The following is an 11,765-nucleotide window of genomic DNA, read 5'->3' on the forward strand; positions in this document are numbered from 1 at the left end:
AGGCATGGCAGCCAGCAGGGAGACGGTCACCGTGACCCCTGGCTCCCCTGAGGAGTGGGCTCAGAAACCAGGGCTGACGCAGGCAAGCATCAGGTTGCCGAAGGCAAGAGCCTGGCTCCTGTCCATGCTGGGCTGGGGTGGCCGCAGCCAGTGCCGCCAGGGAACTTGCAATGGATGCCTGCCTGGGCATTGCCCGGAGAGAGCTTCCTCCTCACCAAAGCAGGAGGGGTGGGGGCCAGGCCCTCACGTTCATGGAATTGACCCGCCTCAGCATGACATCACAGGCAGGAACATTTGCAGCGAGGCTCAGCTTTTGATGGCTTCGTCAAAGCTGAGGCCAAAAGCATCTGAGGCAACAGTCGCCCACATCTCCCCCCGCATACAGCGCACACGCCACGGCTCAGCCATCTCCCTCCTGCCCAGCACCCAACCTCGTGCACCTGTAATGCCAAATACTGCCCTCTCTCCGCCTCCACTCATCCTTCCAGGTACAGATATCACCACCTCTGTAAAGTCTTCCCGTACTTTCCCTTACCCCAAGAAGTAGGAGCTTTCTCTCTTATAGAATTTCCATCCCCTAATACAACTTTTTATCCATTTATCTGTCTCATTAAACAGTGAATGCTTTGAGCGTAGGAACTGTGTCTTACCTCTTTGTCTCCAAACTGGGGTAGGACTGCCTACAGTGATGGTATTTGGGGAAAGTTTATGGAGCTAATCAAAACAATGACAATCGTAACAATGGCTAATATTTGACTGAGCGCTTATAGTTGGCCAGGGAATTTGCTGAGCCCTCCACACACATCAGTTTGTGGAATCCTCACAGCACAAGTATTCGTACAAATAAGGAAATGGAGGCACAGGGCACCATCCCTATGGGTCCCATTCTCATGGCCCCAATCACTAATAACTGGTGGACACAGGCCTGCCCCAGAGCTCGTGCACTTAACCACTGTGCAAACTGCCTTTCAGATGAAAGCTTTTCCCCAGAGGCTGAGTCCACGTGCCCCTGAAGAGGTCCCCTCTGGCGTTCTCTGGCTTCAGGTGTTCTTGTGCCGGGACAGAGGCAGGGGCAGGGGGGACTGCTTCATTCCCAGAGCCCTGGGTAGGTAGCCACACGGCCAGGAGTTACTGACTCTAAGAGACAATGGCTCCACGTGCAGGTTGTGGAAACGTTTGTCCTTGATATGCCCTTGTTCTTCTCAAGCTGAGCTCCCAACCTCATGGCTCTTCTGATCTCCCTTCTGGGCCCCTGAGTCCCAGCCCCAAGCATTCCACAGCCCATAGAACGTCTCCCTGATGATAGAGGTGTCTCAAACTCAACACGTCCCTGCTGCACTTGCACCCCAAGGGGTGATATCGGATAGACCCCAACCTCTCCTGGGGTTGAAGACTCAGGAGAGAGGTCTGGGCCAGAGAGAGACATGAGGGGGTCGGCAAGGGTGGTTTGAGGTCACATGGAAGAAAAGAGGAAGAGAGAGTTGATGATGGGACCCTGAGACCTCTACATTTAAGACGCAGCTGGCACACAAGATGGAGCCGAGACAAAAGGTAGAAGCAGCACGAGGCTCCATCCTCACGACTCTCCCAGTCTCCCAGCTCTCCTCCCTCCCATCCCAACTCCAGGCTCTGCCCAGGAGATGTCTCCACGAGCAACGCCCATCACAGACGTCCCGCTGAGATGCCTCTGGCGGCCCCCCCATCACCTCAGTCACATTTGTCAAGTCACAGGATCTACCCTACAGTGGTGACTTTAGGTGGCCCACAAACTTAATTACAGTGCCAAACTCTGATCTCTCTCTTTCTCCACTAACCCTCCAAGACCAGGTACAGATGTCACCATCTCTCTGAAGTCCGCCTTGAGCCCCTCGCCTGCCCCAGTAAATTGGAGCTTTAAGTGCCATTGACTGACAGGACAAGAACGCCATTCCATTCTTCAACGTGCAAAGACGTCAGTTCCCAGCGTGGAGCTCATAGGTCTCTAACAGTCTCTAACGGGTGCTCAGCTCTCTTTTCTAACAAAGAGAGAGCTGCCTCAGAGGCCATAGATTTCTAGCTATCAAGCCAGATTTAATTGCATCTCTATGTTTACACTGCCTGTGTTTTCTCAGTTACCTTCTGCTTATTGTAAGCAGTAACTGTGTTTCCCTTAGCCACTGGTTGGACAGTGTTTATTCATTTAACAGCTGTTTATTGAGCACTGTGTTAGTGTCCTGTGGATGCTGTACCAAATTACCACAAAGTGAGTGGCTTAGAACCACAGAAATTTACTCCCTTACCGTTCTGGAGGCCAGAGTTGTGAGAGGAGTCTTGTGGAGCTAAAATCAAGGTGTCGGCAGGGCTGTGCTCACTCCAGAGGCTCTAGGTGAGAATCCGTCTTCTTGCCTTTTCTGGCTTCTAAACTGCATTCCTCTTCGGGACCAGCAGAGTAGCATCTTGCTTCAGTTGTCACATTGACTTCTGCTGCAACCAAGTCTCCCTCTGCCTTTTTTTTTTTTTTTAAATAAGGATACTTGTGATTATATTTAGGGCCACCCAGAGCACCCAAGATAGTCTCCCCATCTCAAGATTCCTAACTTAATCATGTCTGCAAAGGCTCTGTGTGCCACAGAGGGTAACATTCACTGGTTCCAGGGATTAGGATGTGCACATCTTGGGGGGTCCATTATCCAGCCTCCCACAACTGCTTACTCGCTGCCAAACACTGTTGTAGCAGCTGGGGATGCACGTGTGGGGCAAGCAGACAAAGCTCCCTGCCCTTGTGGAACTCACACCCTCCCAGGGGGAGAGACAGACACAGAAACAATCTGCGTAAGAAGTGAGTACATTGGATAGCATGTCAGAGGGTGAGAAGTGTTATGGAAGGAAGAAAAATGTAGAGCGTGGTAGAGAGGGTCTGGGAGTCTGGGGGCAGACAGAGGGGCCAGTCTCTGTGTTATGTGGTCAGGGGAGAGCTTTGTGCAAGGGTATTATCTGAACAACTTGAGGGAGTCATTCATGCAGACATATCTGGGAAAATAACTTTCCGGGCAGAGGGGAAAGTCAGGGATAATGAAACAGTTTCCTTTTAAAAGAAATTTATTTGCAACGGAATAGTAGTCAGCCATAAAAAGGAATGAAGCACTGATACATCTACAACACGGATGAACCTCAAAACCACTATGTTCAGTGAAAGAGGCCAGCCACAAAGGCCACGCATTGTGTGATTCCATTTATATGAAATACTCAGTATAAATAAATCCACGGAGGCAAAGTAGGTTAGTAGTTGCTGGGAGGAGTGGGAGGGAAGAGTGGGGAGTGACTGCTCAGTGGGTACAGGGTTTCCTTTGGGGGTGATGAAAGTTTTGGAACTGTATTGAGTGCCACTAAACTGTACACTTTAAAATTTTAAGTTATGTGAATTTTACCTCAATAAAAAAAGTCAAAAAAATCACTTGAATTAAAAGAGTGAGTTGGGCTTCCCTGGTGGCGCAGTGGTTAGGAATCTGCCTGCCAAAGTAGGGGACACGGGTTCAAGCCCTGGCCTGGGAAAATCCCACATGCCGCGGAGTAACTAAGCCCGTGCACCACAGCTACTGAGCCTGTGCTCTAGAGCCCACAAGCCACAACTACTGAGCCCACGCACCACAGCTACTGAAGCCCGCGCGCCTAGAGCCCGTGCTCCGCAACAAGAGAAGCCACCACAATGGGAAGCCCGTGCACCGCAATGAAGAGTAGCCCCCGCTCACAACTAGAGAAAGCCCGCGTGCAGCAACGAAGACCCAACGCAGCCAAAAATTAAAACAAACAAATAAATAAATAAATTTATAAAAAATAAAAAATAAAAAAATAAAAGAGTGAGATGACTTAAAGAAAAATGCTAAGTGAAACTAGAAAGAAAAGCAGGATGCACTGACCACAGAAGTCAGGATAACGGAAATTTCTGGAGGGGTCGTGGGAGTGGAGGCGATCAGAGGTCTCCATGTGGAGAACTGGCTGTCAGTGATCTCCTCTTCATCGGGATTACAAACATGGGTGTTTGCTCTCCTGTTTTTTAAAACCACATACACATTCTATGCACACCTCTATAGTGCATGATTTTACAGAATTTTTTAAAACTCAGAAAACAAAGAGAATGATGAGTAGCAGTAACATAGGTATTGCATGGATGTTAATAACATCCTAAAAGCAACGCGGTGTTCCAGGAAATGCCTCCAAGGGGCAAATATCTCTGTGGCTCTGTCCCCTCCCTCCTCCACTGAGGCAGCCCCGGAGATGGCCGGTGGGATATCCCCCAGGGTGGGTGCCCTGGGAAGGTCCCCACCAGGCCCAGCTCTGGCCTAGGCAGCCACAGCCACCTCCCAGCAAGCCAGAACTGTTCCAGCTCCTTCTTTCCAGAGGCAGGACCAGCCCCGTGCATCAGCAGGATTCCTGAGACACATGCTCTAACTGCAGGCTGAGGGCTGAAGGCACCTCATTCATGGTGCCCAGCTGGAGCTGGGAGGAGCCAGGGGAGGAGGTGGAATGAGCTGACTGTTCACAGCTCCTCCCCCACCTCCAGGAGCACTCCTGGAGCAATCTTCCCAGCCATGTCTGCTCACATCCCGGGCCAGATCTGCAGGTGTTTGTTCGACAAATTCTGTTTAACAGCTCTGCTAGTTGACTAACTACACGTACTCAGGAATCTGACAGTTGTCTTTTGTGTTTTTTAAATAACATTATCAAAAATACAAATTTGTATTTGTACAAAAGTAATAAATCTTGTGTTAGGAATCTTGTCGCAAGTGCCAAAAACCTAACTCACACTGGATTAAGAAAATGTTGGCTCATATCATTGGAAATGCGTCACTAGCTTCAGGTATGGTTGGATCCAGAAACTCGAATGATAAGATCAGAACTCTCACTTCCTGCCTCTCCTCTGTGCTCTCCTTCATGTTAGCTCTATTCTCAGACACACTCCCCCCTACAGAGTGGAAGCCCCAGACATGTGTCCCATCTTTCACACCCCCAAAAGGAAGAGAGCTTCTCTCTTACAACTATTCCAAAAAACAAAATTATTTAATGGCTTTGCATTGGACATACTTGAGACTTTTTCTTGAACCAATCACTGCAGCCAAAGAGATGAAACACTGTGATTGTCCGGGCCTGGATTGTGTACTTCTTTCTTTCTTTTTTGTTTATTCCCCACTCTGCGCAGCTTTTGGGATCTCAGTTCCCCGACCAAGGACTGAACCCAGGCCATGGCAGTGTAAGCCCGGAATCCTAAACACTAGGCCACCAGGGAACTCCCTGTGTACTTATTTCTGTATTAGGGGAGCATCCTCCCCCCAGAAACTACACTGAAAGAGAGTGGGGTAAGGGGTGGTTGCTCAGGAGCCGCTACGGTGCTGCTATCACAAGAAGGAAGAATGGTTCAGTACAAGCAATAGGAACCCATTACACATGGTAGAAAATTAGAAAGTTGCAGAAAAGCACAGAGAAAATAGAGACCAGCCATTATCCCACCATAACAGTCTTTCTCCGTAGATGCTCTGGGTTACTCTTTCATGTGTGAGGGAACTCAGTCAAGCTCAGAGGATGCCCCAACCCAGCAACATGACAGTGATACAAGTAAGAACACGAGAACGAGAAGAAAAACAAAAAGGGCTTTGGCGAGACAATGAGGCTGACTATCCACTGTTCCCTGCCAGCCTCCCGCTGCCAGACTGTCCCCAGGTCCCCATCAAGCTCAGAACAAATTTCTGCCTCCTCTGATACCTCCATTCACCCATCCATCCATCATCAATTCATTCATCCATGTATCCATCTATTCACATATCCATCCATCCAACCTATCAGCCACTTATCCACTAATTATCTTTGAAGCTCTTAAGTCTGACTGGGCACCTGAGAAATCACCATGCTGGACCTCCATTTAGATGCAGGTCTGGGGACCCTTCCCTTCATATCCTTGATGGACAGTTTATGGAGACGCACAGGCTTACAGAGCACAACGGGAGCCAAGGGGGTGTCTTCATCACTTTCCCCCCCTGGGCAGAGATGTCAGGAAAGAGAGGATGATTGGGGAGGTTATTAGCTGGTTCTCCAGATGGAAAATTGGATTTGGATTTCTGAGACAAGGATTGAGATCTTGGAATAATGTTCCAGGCCCTTCTGAGTGATGGGTACAGCTCATGGAAAAAGGGGAGACTATGGTTGCCCTGAGCCAGCTTGCTCCAGAGTTTTTACACTTAGTTCGAGAAAAAGGAGAAAGAACAGGATCAGGGCATGGAGTTAACCCATGGCCACAGGAGGGCCCAGCCCACAGTCAGGGTCAGGAGTCAATCTGTGGTCAGGATCCACTTAGGGCCAGGCCCAGTCCCTGACTAGGTCTCTGGTCCTGCTGACCCCACTTTGTTCTCAGGCTTTCGGTGGAGGCCACTTCCTTGCCTGTAGGCATTTCTCAAGGTGGGCTCACCTTCCCCCAGACCCTCTCTGCCACTTCCATGCCCCTCTTTCCAGCCTTCTTCCTGTGAAGCTCTTGCTCCTGACACACACAATCACCCACTGTCATCCAGAGCCCTGTTCACATCCCCCGGGAGACTTGAGCGCCTGATGCCCTGTTTTCTTCTTGAATTTGTGCTTTTTCAGTTGTGGCAGGTACTCCAGCTCACACCGGCTTCTGCAAAGGGTGGGGTTGGAGACTATTTTGACGTATTTATTTATTTGGCCACGCTGTGGGGCACGTGGGATCTTAGTTCCCCAACCAGGGATCGAACCCGTGCCCCCTGCATTGGGAGCGTAGGGTCTTAACCACTGGACCGCCAGGGAAGTCCCTATTTTGACTCATCTAAATGAAACATGTAGATGCATCTAGCTTTGGGCGTGGATGGACACAGCTGTTCAGTCAGTCACTGGGGCTTCATCCATCCCTCTCCCCCACTTCCCTGATCAACTTGCCACTTCTCAAGGCCACTTCTCTCCATACACTGGGAAGATGGCCTCTGACCCCCACTCCCACTATCCCAAGCCTATATTGCTTTGACAGCTCATTGATGTCAAAGAAAATGAGATCCTCCTTCCCCAGCAATACATATATCAAACTCACTAAGGGACTCTGACTGGGCCACATGCCCAGCTCTACTAATCACTGTGGCTGTAGGATGGTGCACTCCAGTTGGCCATGTCTGTGTCGCATACCCACCCCAATAAGGGTGAGGGAACTCAGTCAAGCTCAGAGGATGCCGCAAGCCAGCAACATGACAGTGATACAAGTAAGAACACGAGAACGAGAAGAAAAACAGAGGGAGCTTTGGCGAGACAATGAGGCTGGCTATCCACTGTTCCCTGCCAGCCTCCAAATCACACGGATCCCCAAAGAATGGTGGCTGAGCAAACTAGCATAGATCCTTACCTTGAGCAAATTGAACTTGAACTCTGAATGACCCACTCAACCGGAAGACCTCACAATTCCTTGAGTTCCCTCACTCAGATAGCTTCATCTCCATTCCCCTGCAGCCACCCACTCCCAAGGCTACACCTTGGATATAAACATACCCCTCATCCCTCCACCTTTCCTACTCTGTACTCCCTCCACCCCTGCTTCTTGATCCAATCCGATTCTCCAGACTCTCTCAGCCTTCCCTAGCCACTCAGCTCACCAGCACTCTTCCTGCCTTCCTTCCATCCTAGACCCCATGTTCAAACATTGCAACCACCCCTTCACCACCATCTTCATCTTCCAGCCTCACGACCCTGGTCAGTCCAAATGGGGGGTTCTCTCTTCCTACTAGTGGGCTCTCCAGTGGGGACAACCATATTTTTATGCCAATTGTACATATTTATGGTAACAGTGGTTACTTAGCATAACGCTTCTCAAATTTTGATGTGCGTATGATTCACTTGGAGATCAGATTTAAAATGCAGAAGCTGATTTCTCAGGTGTGAAGTAAGGTGTGCTGCTCGAACCGGCTCCCAGGTGAGGCCGATGCTGCCGGTCCTCAGGGCACACTTTGAGCAGCCAGACCTTAGCAATACTTCAGTGTTCCTCCTACTTCGCCCCAGGGAAGAACCACCTGGGGGTACTTGTTAAATATAAAGGTTTTCAAGTCTCTTCCCTGGTTTGGGTTGGAGGCACAGAGACCCTGTGATTCTAACGCATTCCAAGTGACTCTCCTGGGACACTTGGGAAATACCGCAGTCTCGCGGTCATTTGGTTGTATGACGCATTTTGGCTTCCAGACCTCCTCTATCATCCATCCACAAGCTCCACGCTTTCCCCATCACCCCCACCTTCAGCAGGTAAGCTGGTCCCTATCTCCCAGAGAAACCCACCTCCCCAGGTGGGCTGACATAAACTCTCCTGCCAATAAACTTTAGTTATATCCCCTCGTCTTTCTTCTTTTCCCTTCAGTCCTTGAGAAAGAGGCACCTCCTCCGAAGGTCCCACCGGCCTTCCTCAGCCACCTTGTTCAATTACAGCTCCCCTCCACGCTCCCCTTCAGCCTCTTCCAGTCTCCTGGGCCCTCCTCTGCCTGTGAAATCTCTCCTGTCCTAAAATCCCACTCTCCTGATACCCTACCTTCCTCTTCCTTTCACGACCAAGCTTTGTTTTTGGTCATGACTAACTACATTCTACAACGCTATCATGATAGAAAAAGTGATATTTTTAGGTCATTAAACTTATTTTTAAAACTTTTTAAAAGCTTTCTTATTTTGAAATTATTTGAGGTTTACAAGTGAGCCACAAAAATAGTACAGAGAGTTCCCGTATACCCTTCGTCCAGCTTCCCCTCATGTGAACATCTTAGAGAACTGCGGCATGTTGGTCAAAACTAGGAAACTGATGTTGGTGCAATACTATGACCTAAACTACAGACTTTCTGATTTCACCAGTTTTCCCACGAAAAAAGTGTATATTTTTAATTATACAAGGCCTACAATTAATCATTCTTTTAATAATTAGAAAATATAAATATAAAAAGAGAAAAAAATCATGGTCACCAAAATCCACCATCCAGACACAACTACAGCTAAGGTTTTGTTGTTCCTCCTGCAATGCTTTACCCATATAGATCAATTTTTTTTACAAACATATGCTCACCCTGCCCTGCAATGCGCTTTTCCCGCTAAACACTATATTGTAAATGGCCTTCCGTGTTTAGTAATTATAGCTCCAGATATAATTCTTATTGTATTAAAATTTTTATTTTAACTTTTTGGTAGGCAATAGATTCACATGGTCCCAAATTCAAAAGGTAGGAAAGGGTATTTAGCAAAAATATAAATCTCCCTGCCATCCCCATTTCCTCCTCACCCAATTCCTTCCTCTCCCAAGTTATTATGTACATCAAAAAATGTCAAAGGCTGAAAGCAAACTCTGAGATGAATAAACCATTGGTTTACTCAGTCAACCCCCTATTACTGGATACTTAGGTTGTTTCCACTGCTTTACATTATAAAGAACACTTTGATTTAACAACTGTGTGCCTCCTCCCTTGTCCAGCTGTCCAGTTATTTCCTTAAGATAAATTGCTAGTGGAGTGGCCAGGTCAAAGTCTTGACATTTGTGGGGAGAGGGGGCAGGGTTTTTTATTTCGAATTGCTTTTTCCAAAGATTATACACCACTTCCTACACCCAGGCCCACCCAGGCTATCAGACTATACCAATCAGATGGGCCACAGTGATATTGTTTTAATCTGTATTTCTTTCATAACCAGCAAGGTTGAATCATGTTTATTTGGTATCTATGTGCAGAGGAATTTCTTGGAAGATGTCCTCGGATGACTACCTCCACTTCTTCCCTCCCCATTGACTCCTGACGATATGGGGTCCAACTTCATCCCTCCCCAACCAAGATGCAAAGCCTGGCCCATAAGTAGGCATTCAAACGATCCCTTCGCATCCTCATCCTATTTAATTTCTCTCTGTCACTGAACATTACAGACGAGGTCATCCTTTAAAAAGAAAAATTGTTGTTGTTAGACTGAGTCTTTTTTTTTTAATCCAACTTTGTTTATAGAATTCACAGTCTTATGTATTTGAGTTTTGACAAACATACAGTCATGTAACCACCACCACAATCAGAACATAGAGTATTTCCATCACTCCAAAAGTTCCCTTGTGCCACTTTGTCAGTTCCTCCCCAGCCCCCATCACTGGCAACCACTAACCTGCTTTTCATTGCTATAGTTTTGCCTTCTCTTGAATTTTATAAAAGTGGAATCATACAGTATTTGGGTTTTTGTTTCTGGATTTTTTCAGATTCATCAATGCTGCTGCAAGTATTAGCTCATTCCTTTTTACTCCTTTGTACGGATATGCCACATTTTGTTTACCCATTCCCAAGCTGATGGACTTTTGGGGTGTTTCCAGTTTGGGGCTATTTTGAATAAAGCGGTTAAGAACATTCAAGTCTTTCTGTGAACATAAAATTTCATATTTCTTTGGTAAATCCCTAAGCGTGGAATTCTGAGTTACTGTGTAGATGTTATGTTTAACTTTGTAAGAAAATGCCCACCTGTTTCCCAAAGTGGCTGTACCATTTCACATTCCCACCAGCAGCCTATGAAAGTTTCAATTGCTACACATCTTTGCCAACACTTTAAGGTGATTCACAGCCCCACAGTGATTGGTTCAGAGCTGGACATGTGACCCAGGCAGGACCAATTAGAATGAATCCCTTGGTGAGTTGTACACTGGGAAGGGAGGATCACATTTTCTTTGATGTGAATGAGCTGTCAAAGCAATATAGGCTTGGGGTGGTGCGCTTGGTGTTGTTATATGGTCTTTATAATTCTAGCCATATGAATAGACTTGCAGTGGTGTCTCATTGTGGTTTAAAGTGCATTTCCCTAATGACTAATGAATTTAGCATCTTTTCTACATGCTTATTTGCTACTCATATACCTTCTTTGTTTAAAATTTTTAATTAAATGAAAATTAGGGTTATACATGCCATGGTTTAAAAATAATTCAGGGACTTCCCTGATGGCCCAGAGGTTAAGACTGCACTTGCATTGCAGGGGCGTGGGTTCAGTCCCTGGTCGGGGAACTAAGATCCCCGCATGCCGCACGGCACGGCCAAAAAAGAAAAAAATTCAAAAAGTACAAAAGGGAAAAGTAAATCTTCACATCTCTGATAACCCTGTGAAGGTGACGGCTGAGGAAACTGAAGCACAGGTAGCTTTTCCCCCAGTTACATAGCTAGACAGCGGTGGGGCTGGGAATTAAACCAAGGCAGTCTGGCTCCAAAGCCAGCCTTATCCATTTTTACGTAAATGATAGCACATCCTGTTCTATTGTCCTTCTGATGTTTTTCACTTCAGATATCTTAGATATTGTTCCAAATTAGTACTTATTGATCTCCCTTGTTTGTTTTAATAATTCCATATATTCCACCGAAATGCATATATTCCACTGAAATGATGTCATTATTAATTTGGCAAGTCCTCTATTGATGGACGTTTAGGTTGTTTCCAACCCTTTGCTACAACAAATAATGCTGCAATGAATATCCTTGTACAAACCTCTCTGTACCCATGTATAAGCATATCCATCCAGTGGATTCCTAGAAATGGAATTACTAAGCCAAAAAGTGTATATCTTTACTATTTTAAAGTGTCTATTTCCCCACATCCTCTCAAACACTGTGTTAAACTTTTCCATTCTTGCCAGTCTGGTAGATTTTTTAAAAAATGCTACCTCTTCATTGTTTTATTGTACATGTCTTCATTATGAGTGAGGTTGGGTATGTTTTCATGCCTTTAAAATTCAATTTCAGCTCTTTGCCGCATCTACTGCGAGA

This window comes from Monodon monoceros, unplaced genomic scaffold (genome assembly GCF_005190385.1).
Source record: "Monodon monoceros isolate NGI ecotype Baffin Bay Population unplaced genomic scaffold, NGI_Narwhal_1 Super_Scaffold_13, whole genome shotgun sequence".
Taxonomy (NCBI): Eukaryota; Metazoa; Chordata; class Mammalia; order Artiodactyla; family Monodontidae; genus Monodon; species Monodon monoceros.